This window comes from Arachis stenosperma, chromosome 3, assembly GCF_014773155.1.
Source record: "Arachis stenosperma cultivar V10309 chromosome 3, arast.V10309.gnm1.PFL2, whole genome shotgun sequence".
NCBI lineage: Eukaryota > Viridiplantae > Streptophyta > Magnoliopsida > Fabales > Fabaceae > Arachis > Arachis stenosperma.
In genome coordinates, this window is record NC_080379.1 from 136,762,410 (window position 1) to 136,774,106 (window position 11,697).

Consider the following 11,697-nt stretch of genomic DNA (forward strand, 5'->3'; position numbering starts at 1 on the left):
CGAAGTGGATTTTCTGGAGCTACAGAAGCCCAATTGGCGCGCTCTCAACGGCGTTGGAAAGTAAACATCCTGGGCTTTCCAGCAATATATGATAGTCCATACTTTTCCCAATATTTGATGGCCCAAACCGGCGTTCAAAGTCACCTTCAGATTACCCAGCGTTAAACGCCGGAACTGGCACCAAAGTGGGAGTTAAACGCCCAAACTGGCATAAAAGCTGGCGTTTAACTCCAAGAAGAGTCTCTACACGAAAAATGCTTCATTGCTCAGCCCAAGCACACACCAAGTGGGCCCGGAAGTGGATTTTTATGTCTTTTACTCATCTTTGTAATTCTTAAGCTACTAGTTCCCTATAAGTAGGACCTTTTACTATTGTATTTTCATCTTTGGACATCTAGTTCTTAGATCATTGGGAGGCTGGCCTCACGGCCATGCCTAGACCTTGTTCTTATGTATTTTTAACGGTGGAGTTTCTACACACCATAGATTAAGGTGTGGAGCTCTGCTGTACCTCGAGTATTAATGCAATTACTATTGTTCTTCTATTCAATTCAGCTTGTTCTTATTCCAAGATATTCATTCGCACTCAAGAACTTGATGAATGTGATGATTATGTGACGCTCATCATCATTCTCACTTATGAACACGTGATTGACAACCACTGTAGTTCTACAAGCAACAAGGCTCTAATGTTTATCTCTTGGATTCCTGATACACGATGCATGGTTGATCGCCTGACAACCGAGCGCTCGCCTGACAAACGAGCCAGCCATTCTGTGAGATCAGAGTCTTCGTGGTATAGGCAAGAACTGATGGCGGCATTCAAGAGAATCCGGAAGGTCTAACCTTGTCTGTGGTATTCTGAGTAGGATTCAATGATTGAATGACTGTGACGTGCTTCAAACTCCTGAGGGCGGGGCGTTAGTGACAGACGCAAAAGAATCACTGGATTCTATTCCGGCCTGATTGAGAACCGACAGATGGATAGCCGTGCCGTGACAGGGTGCGTTGAACATTTCCAATGAGAGGATGGGAGGTAGCCATTGACAACGGTGAAACCCTTGCATAAGCTTGCCATGGAAAGGAGTAAGAAGGATTGGATGAAGACAGTAGGAAAGCAGAGAGACGGAAGGGACAAAGCATCTCCATACGCTTATCTGAAGCTCTCACCAATGATATACATAAGTATCTCTATCTTTATCTTTATGTTTTATTCATATATCATCTATACCCATTTGAGTCTTCCTGACTAAGATTTACAAGGTGACCATAGCTTGCTTCATACCAACAATCTCCGTGGGATCGACCCTTACTCGCGTAAGGTTTATTACTTGGACGACCCAGTGCACTTGCTGGTTAGTTGTACGGAGTTGTAGTGATCACAATTTCGCCCACCACCCACCCATATTCTATTTGTTTCCTTATCTTTGTTTCTGGGTTACTTTTCTTCCTTTTTCTCTCCTTTCAGGATGGCCATCAAGAAAGAAAAAGGAAAAGCTTTTAAATGCGGCGAACAACAAGTCCATCTGCATAATCCATTAAAAAAGAGCATCAGTTGGAGCAACCCGCCTACTTACGCATCTCAGCATGCACCGAGGACAGTGCAATCTTTAAGTGTGGGGAGGTCGATATCGACTTCCGCGGGTTAGTTTGTTCCTTCTCAACATCAATGTGGGATTTTCTTTGTTAGTTCATTGTTGCATTTGCATGTTTGATTGCATGTTTGTTACATTTTGTGCATATTTTACCACTACTTGGTTGAAGTAATAATTTCTTTTTCAAGAAACTTTTTTATAGCATTTCACTAATTTGAATTAAAATTTTGTTAAACTTGTTTAAAGAAATTTTATTTTGGAACATGGTTTAGAGCTCGAACACACAAAACCAGTGAGATTTTGAGCCTATTTGATTCGTTGTATTTTATCAACCAATATTTTGTTTTGGTGTGTGTTGTTCTCTCTAAAATTGTGATCTTTGTCTTGCTTAATTCTATATTTCCATTGTTTGATGTATGCATGCACTTATATGATCGAGGCCTTGTTTCACTTAGCTTATATACCCATATGGCCTTACCCTTTCATTATCCTTTGCAAACCAATTTAAGCCTATTACCCTATTTGTTCTTTACTTTAGCTCATCACTAACTCTAAGCAAAAACCAATAATGTCCTTAATTTGAATCCTTGGTTAGCTTAGACTAGTGAGAGTGCTCATGAATTAAGTGTGGAGAAAGTGGGTTTAGAAACGTTTGGTTTGGGAATTTGAGTATGTTAGACTTTTTGTGAAAATGTGAAAAATGTTGAAGACATGTTTATGCATTCAACACCTTAATCATATGCATTGGGAAAAACAAAGAAAAGAAAAAAAAATACAAGAAAAATAAGAGAAAAAGAAAAGAAAAAAAGCAAATAATAAAAAGGGGCATTTGTAATAATATCAATGCATATGAGTTGTACTTAAATTTGGGATGCATGAATGTGTGGTAAACATAGTTAATGGGCAGTTAGATCTTGCATTATAATTACATGGATTGTCTTAAGTTAGGTGGGAAGTTTAGGTTAATTAAGGATTCAGATTTTAGTCCACTTTACCAAATACAATCCTACCTTGACCCCAACCCCATTACAACCCTTAAAAGACCTCTTGATATGTGTATCTGTGCATTAATTCTTTGTTGATTGGTAGAAGAAGAGCAAGCCTTAGAAAAGTAAGATTAGCAGAGAATTGAGAGAATCGAACCTTAAACACTTGAGCGATTAGAGTGTATACACTTCTAGTGAGGGTTCGATGCTCGATTCTTTGTTCCTGGCTTTCATGAGCTATTTTCTTCTGCAAGTCTATTTGTACTTTATTTTAATGATTTGAATTAGTGAAATCCAGTTCATATTTGTTCTTGAAAAGTATATCTATTTTTAACCAAGTGGGTAGAAACATTTTGCATGTAGTTGCATTCATACATATAGGTTGCATCCATACTTTCTACTATTCCTCTTCACTCTTATAGCCTCTCTTGAGCTTAGCATGAGGACATGCTAATGTTTAAGTGTGGGTAGATTTGATGCACCACTATTTCATGGTACATCTTGTGCTTAATTGAGTGGATTTTATCCACTAATCTCACACTTATTCATAGAAATTGCATGTTTTATATTTTCCTTCCTAATTTTGTGCTATGATTGAAAACATGTTTCTTTGGTCTTAATTTAGCTAATTTTAATCCTCTCTTATTACCATTTAATGCCATGATATGTATGTTAAGTGTTTTCAGAGATTACAGGGCATGAATGGCTTAGAGGATGGAAAGGAAGCATGCAAAAGTGGAAGGAATACAAGAAACTGAAGGAACTGCAAAGCTGTCAGCCCTGACCTCTTCGCACTTAATCAATCATAACTTGACCTACAGAGGTGAAAATGAGGCAGTTTCAATTGCGTTGGAAAGCTAACATCCAGAGCTTCAAAATGATATATAATTTGCCAAAGTAGCCATACAGCTAGGCGACGCGCACGCGTGCATTACGCGCACGCGTGCATCTGCGAAAAGACAGCGTATCAGAATTCACCCCCAGTGATTTCTGGGCTGTTTTTGACCCAGTTCTCGGCCCAGAAAATACAGATTAGAGGCTGCATAGTAGAAAAAACAGAAGACACTTCTCATTATTCACCTTTTATAATTTAGATGTAGTTTCTAGAGAGAGAGGCTTGACAAACCCCAATTTGACGGTTTGTTTTATATTGAATTTAGAGCATCTTGATAGCCTTTTGTCACATTTAGCCTATGAATTAGCATGGTTTTGTTATCTCTCCCATATTTGTGCTTAAGTGTAAAAACATGCTTTTTAAGTCTTATTTTGATGAATTCTATTTCCTCTTTGATTCCATAAGATGCCTTGATATGTTTGTTAGTAATCTCAGGATGAAATAGGCTAGGCATGGATCAAAGGAAGCAAGGAAGGAAGCATACAAATGGAGAGAAGCATAAAAAGTCAAAGAAGCAAAGTCAGCCAAGCACGCGCACGCGCACAAGGCGCTCGCGCGCACATTGCGAGACAGGCCAAGGACGCGCACGCGTACCATGCGCGCACGCGCCGATGATGGCACATGACCTCATTAAGGCAACACGTGCCTGGCGATTTTGGGAAGGTTTCAGCAACCAACTTTGGCGCCAAAATGCATATAAGAGCCAAGGATTGAAGGGGATTGACATGACATTAACACATTCACATCCATAGACTAATTTTAGATCATTAGGTAGATATTTTTAGTTAGTTACATTTGTAGAGAGAGAAACTCCAACTTATCTCTAGGATTCATCTTCATTTTCTCAATTCTCAACCATTCTTTGGTGAGATCTATTGCCACTCTCAATTTACTTTATTCATAATGTAGATCATCTTCTCTAATCTCAATTAGTGTTTGTAATTGTTCAATTCTTGTAGATCTTAGAATTAGCTTTGTTGTTTTGGATTCTATTGATTCATTAAAGATCTCATTTTCATTGTTGTTCATTGTTGATTGTGTTAATCTCTTGTGTTGAATTGCTTTAGTTCTAAATCTCTTCTCAATTTTACTATGTCTTTCATTCTTGCTCTCCAAGTGTTTGAGAAAATGCCAACTTTAGATATGGAGTAGTATTCCCTCACTTGGCCTAGTGGTTGAGTCATTGGAGACACTTGAATAATGGATGTCAATTGTTGATTAAGAATTGAGGATTGCTAATTGACTTAGAGTGCACTAAAGCTAGACTTCCCTAGGGTAAGACTAGGACTTGTGACTTGAGTTAATTACTTTTACTTGACTTTCCTCTATAATTAGGGGTTAACTAAGTGAAGCAACACTCCTTTGTTATCACAATTGAAGGAAGCTATAGTGATGGGACTTCCAATGTTCAACCTTGGCCAAGGCTTTTAATATTGATTGATTGTTGTTTTCTTTTATTCACACTTTTATGCCACACTCTTCAAGCCACAAAAAGACCACTTAACCGAGACATGCATCCTTGTAGCATTCCTAGGGAAGAACGACTCGGGACTAATACTCTCGATTATAGATTGTAGATTTGTTTGATGATGGATTTTGCGTCGGTTTAGACTATACTACGATTGACTACTTAATAATTTCTATACCGGCAAAAATTCATTCGTCAAAATGGCGCCGTTGCCGGGGAATGCGCATGAGTGCCATGTCTTTGGTTAATGTAAATATGTGAATATTGTGAATATGTTTGTCTTTTGTTTGTTTGTTGGTTTCCATTAGTTTTAGATCTCTATTAGTTTTGTTCTTATTTGCCACTATGAATTCTCATCCTTGTGGTTTTGGATATAACTATGACTATTTTGTAGGCGATGAAAACTTGAATGATGGCTCACATTATGGGATAGATGAATTCTCAGGAAGGGAGCCATATCCATATGAGCAATCATCATGGCAACCTTCCCCCTCAAGTTACTACGATGGTAATCCTTCCTATAATGCATATCATTCCTATGGATATGATGATTCTTATCATGGTTATACCTCTCAACCACCACCATTCTATGCACCATATTCTCAACCCACATCTTATTTCCACCAAGTGCCCACATATGATCCAAATCTATATTCCCCCTATGCATACCCTTGTGACGATTATGAACAAGCAACCCTTGAATCACCACCACTCCAACATTTTTACCCTCCAACCCAAGTCCCCATGGATGATGCACTTGGTATCATTCTTCAAGAGCAAGAAGAGCTCCAAACCGCCTTCACTAGTTTCACCTCCACCCTTCAAGAAATTACATCCCGTATAATTTCACCCTCTACCAATAACTAAAATGACTTCCCACCTCAAAGCTTTGATGAATCTTCTTTTCAACCATATGATGATTTCTCCTCTCCGCCACAAACCTCCATGGAAGCATATCAATGTCCATTAATCCAAGAGCAATATGATCCTACTTATGTTAGTAAAGCGGAACAAGAATTAACGGATCGCTTCAAGGAAGAAATGGATCGCCTTCAAGCAACCATCCGTCAAAAGATAGATTCTTGGGATTCATATCACAAGCGAAATGAGTTCACGGATGATTGTGAGAAAGCAACCAAAGTGGGAGGTATGAGAGAGACTTTAGAGCCTCAAGTTGGGTACAAGGAATTGCAACGAGCGGAGGAAATGAAGATCGTTGAAGATAAAGAAGTGGAAGAAGACCTAGAGGAGGTTGAACAAGAAGGAAGTTCCATCAACGAAAATAACTCTACATCAAGTGACAATGGTGATCTTGTTGAAGCTTCCCCCTGCGAATGTGAAGCCAATGTTGAGGAGGGTGCGCAACCTCCAACACATAACTTGATCAATGATAAAGGTTTGAAGGAAGTTAGCAAACAAGAGGAATTTAAAAAGAGTTATCAAAAGATGGAAATCATCATGGAGAAGCCAAAGGAAGTGGAACTTACAATGTCAAGGCCATTGAGTATCTTCCTTGCTAAGTCGCCGTCCCAATCACAAATTGAATGGGTAATCATCTCATCCTTTAATTTTCTTGGCCCATATCAATATGCGTTGTTAGAAACGGACGGTCAACTTAGAACCCTTTGTGGGCTAGAGAGTAAGAACGGATTAGATGTTGGTGGACAATGGGAAATAAGGCGCATAAAGGACGGAAGATCAAACTTTGAGTTTCAAAGTTTGAGTGAAGCCAAATTCAATGGGTTTAAGATGATGAGTATGAGTTACAAGGAGAATTCAATAAGTTTGTCACCCTATTGGAAGCATGAAGATCAAGAAGAAAAGGGGTTGACAAACAAAGTATGGGACCCCGGAACATACATAGATCACTATCAACTTAGGGGCCTTGTTACTTGCTTAGGCCCCCTTGAAGGCCTTGTACGTTTAAATTGGGATCCCGGAGGCTATTGGAAGAGCAAACATTGGTGGGGATTCGAAGAAGAGTTTAAGCATAAGCCACCCTAGCAAGGACTCCACCAAATGTCCAACTTAAGGACTTTAACTAAAAGTGCTAGGTGGGAGACACCCCACCATGGTAAACTCTTTCCACTCCCTTCTAATTTTGTTTAATAAATGATTTGAGTTACCATTGTAGGTAGTTTTTCATTTCATAATTAGCTGTTTGTGTACATTAGTTGCTAGCATATTAACATGTATGTTGTGTTTAGTAGAATCAGAATAAATCTCAAAAACAACTTGCATTTTAGAAAGTGTGTGGTTTTTGACTAAATAAGGAGTTGTAGGCACCATGGGGAGTCTTTGGGCAATTTAGAGCTTTTAGGCATTTTCTTGTTAAAAAAAAAAAAAGGGAGGGTGGACGCGCGCGCAAACCGTACGCGCACGCGTCCCTGTATGGATGCACCACGAGTCACACTCCCGAGAGTTGGGCTTCCCTTGGGCAAACATTATGCCTTGAGCCCAACACGACCCACGCGGACGCGCACTACGGGCGTGCACGCCGTTTATGAGGACATGGAAGTTCGCGCGGACGCGCACCTGCCGCGACCGTGCCGATTTGCTGCTGCAAATGATTGAGCCAAACCCCAGAGAGTTGAGCTATTTCTGGGCTAGCTTTAGGCCCCAGGCCCCACTCGATCTGCGCGAGCGCACGCATCGCGCTAGCGCGCCATATCACAATTCGTCCATGTACGCGGACGCGCACATGCCGCGCGCGCGTCCTTGCGTTCTGCCACCAATCTAAGCCACGGACCCGAGAGTTGGGCGTGCCTCGAGCCCATTATAAGCCTCAGGCCCAATCTAATGTACGCGTGCGCGCACTGTACGCGCACGCGCCCCTACATATTCTGCCATCCCGTGCTAGCGCGCATCGTACGCTCACGCGTGGATCTCCATTCCTCTCAATGCACGCGGACGCGTACATGCCGCTTGCGCGCAGATATGGTGGCGCGACTCCCAGGCCATTCTCCAGAGAGTTAGGCCTGAGTTGGGCCAACTCTAAGCCCCTAGCCCAACTCCATGCACGCGTGCGCGCACTGTACGCGCACGCGTCTCCTCCCATTTTGCTCAACATACGCTTAAGCGCGCTATACGCGCACGCGTAGATTCCAAGTTTCCTCACGGGACGCGGACGCGCAAGGTGCGCGCGCGTGTCGATTCAAAATTGGGATAAACCTAGCACGCGATGCACACTGCGCAGTCGCGCATCCTCTCACCCCCATCTTCATTTTCTTCTTCTCTTCTGCCATAACCGCCGGCAGCCACCATCGCCGCGGCCGCCCCTCCGATTTAGCATCGAGGACGATGCTTGATTTTAAGTGTGGGGAGGGCACCGGTAGCATTATTTGGGAACCGGTGAACTTTTCGGCCTAGTTATCTTGTTTTGCACATCTTTGTATATATTTTGATGCATTTCTAGTTGCTTTGGATACTTTTATTGCTTATTTTGGATTTTAGATATTTTGATGCTTTTTGGATATTTTTTTTAGATGTTTTGGATGATAGATTCCATACTTTTAGTTGGATTCTTCTTTAGACATTTTGTTTATCTTTGTTTTTAGTTTGTAGTTGTGATTAGAAATCATACTTTGAATTGCAAATACTTAGTCACCCTTTTTGCATAATATATTGGTTTTAAGTGAAAAAGGAAAAGGGTGAACTAAGAAAATTTTTGAACCTTTCAATCACAACAATGCTTAGTCAAACATTGAGACTTTTCAAGAAGTTTAAATATAGGGCATTAACCCAATTGATTGAAAGAGAATTTTTGAAACTTGCTTGAATTTAATACCTTGTGAAGCATGTATTGAACTAAGAACACAAGCTTGTGAGACTTGAGCCTATTGATATGGTTACATTTTATAACCACTTATTTCCCATTCTTGTGTGAAATAGCTCTCTTTCTATGATTATGATCCTTGATTTGCTTGATTCTATATATCCATTTATTTCTTGTATTTATGCATTTATATGATTGAGGCCATCACTTCATTAGCCACTTACCCAAATAGCCAACCTTTTACTCTCCATTGTTAGCCAATTTTGAGCCTATGCTTAGCCAACTTATTCTCAATTTAGCACATTACAAGCCCAAGGCGGAAAACCAATGAAAAGTCCTTGTTTGGATCTTTGATTAGCCTAGGCTAGTGAGAGTGTTTATTATTCAAGTTGGTGAGGCTTGGGAACATTGGATAGGATAAAAGGGGTAGTACACTTTCATGTTTAGGAATTGGGTACATATTCATGTATTGATTAAATGTAAAAACCTTATGCATTGATGTTCTTGTATATAGTTTGAAAGAAGAAAAAGAAAAAAATATATAAAGAAAAGAAAAAAAATGAATGAAAAAGAAAAAAAAAGAAAAAAAAAAGAAGATGAAAAAGAGAAAAAAATATACAAGAAAGAGGGGACAAAATGCCCCAAGGTGAAGTCAATAAAAAAAGGAATCAATGCATAGGTGTTATGAATCAAATAAGAATGCATGAGTACGTAAGAAAAAAGTGAAGAATGGGTAGTTAGGATAGCTTGCATTTGTATAGGTCATTAAATAGGTTAGGTGGGAAAGTCTATGTTAATCAAAGATTCAATCCTAGTCCACTTAACCATAAATGATCCTACCTTGACCCTAACCCCATTACAACCTAAATGAAAGACCTCATGATGAATGTATGCATGCATTGAATAAGTGTTGATTGTTAGAAGAAAATCAAATTTTGGAAAATATGATTAGAAGAGAATTGAGTGAATTAACCCTTAAACACTTGAGTGAATAGAGCGGATACACATCCGGTGAGGGTTCAAAAGTTCAATCACATGTGTTCACCCATATTATCTATATTCTTGCAAGTTTAAATTTTTTTTTTGATAATTCAATACAATTGTGGTTTGGACTTAATTCCTATTGCCTAGCTCTTGTGCTTACACATGCTCTCTTGGAAATTGATTTGTTTGAACTAAGCATTTCCATTTGCTTAGATAATTGCACTTGGATAGGATTCATGTAGTTTAGTTGCATTCAAATGTCATGACCCTTAGTTCCTTCTTATTTTAGCATGAGGACATGCTAAGGCTTAAGTGTGGGGAGGTTGACAAACCCCAATTTGACGGTTTGTTTTATATTGAATTTAGAGCATCTTGATAGCCTTTTGTCACATTTAGCCTATGAATTAGCATGGTTTTGTTATCTCTCCCATATTTGTGCTTAAGTGTAAAAACATGCTTTTTAAGTCTTATTTTGATGAATTCTATTTCCTCTTTGATTCCATAAGATGCCTTGATATGTTTGTTAGTAATCTCAGGATGAAATAGGCTAGGCATGGATCAAAGGAAGCAAGGAAGGAAGCATACAAATGGAGAGAAGCATAAAAAGTCAAAGAAGCAAAGTCAGCCAAGCACGCGCACGCGCACAAGGCGCTCGCGCGCACATTGCGAGACAGGCCAAGGACGCGCACGCGTACCATGTGCGCACGCGCCGATGATGGCACATGACCTCATTAAGGCAACACGTGCCTGGCGATTTTGGGAAGGTTTCAGCAACCAACTTTGGCGCCAAAATGCATATAAGAGCCAAGGATTGAAGGGGATTGACATGACATTAACACATTCACATCCATAGACTAATTTTAGATCATTAGGTAGATATTTTTAGTTAGTTACATTTATAGAGAGAGAAACTCCAACTTCTCTCTAGGATTCATCTTCATTTTCTCAATTCTCAACCATTCTTTGGTGAGATCTATTGCCACTCTCAATTTACTTTGTTCATATTGTAGATCATCTTCTCTAATCTCAATTAGTGTTTGTAATTGTTCAATTCTTGTAGATCTTAGAATTAGCTTTGTTGTTTTGGATTCTATTGATTCATTAAAGATCTCATTTTCATTGTTGTTCATTGTTGATTGTGTTAATCTCTTGTGTTGAATTGCTTTAGTTCTAAATCTCTTCTCAATTTTACTATGTCTTTCATTCTTGCTCTCCAAGTGTTTGAGAAAATGCCAACTTTAGATATGGAGTAGTATTCCCTCACTTGGCCTAGTGGTTGAGTCATTGGAGACACTTGAATAATGGATGTCAATTGTTGATTAAGAATTGAGGATTGCTAATTGACTTAGAGTGCACTAAAGCTAGACTTCCCTAGGGTAAGACTAGGACTTGTGACTTGAGTTAATTACTTTTACTTGACTTTCCTCTATAATTAGGGGTTAACTAAGTGAAGCAACACTCCTTTGTTATCACAATTGAAGGAAGCTATAGTGATGGGACTTCCAATGTTCAACCTTGGCCAAGGCTTTTAATATTGATTGATTGTTGTTTTCTTTTATTCACACTTTTATGCCACACTCTTCAAGCCACAAAAAGACCACTTAACCGAGACATGCATCCTTGTAGCATTCCTAGGGAAGAACGACTCGGGACTAATACTCTCGATTATAGATTGTAGATTTGTTTGATGATGGATTTTGCGTCGGTTTAGACTATACTACGATTGACTACTTAATAATTTCTATACCGGCAAAAATTCATTCGTCAAGGCTCTCTCATCTCTCTTAGGTTTTAGGATTTTAGGATTAGCTTTTCTTAAATTCAGATTTCTATCATGCTCTAATTTAGTTTTCTTCTACTCCTATTTGTTCTAGTAGTTTAGTTTATTTATCTTCTCTTGTTGATCTATTTATTCTACAATTTAGTTTATGAACTCTTCATGATAGATTGATTTTCTTTCTTATGCAATTTGAAGTATTTCATGTTTATTGCTC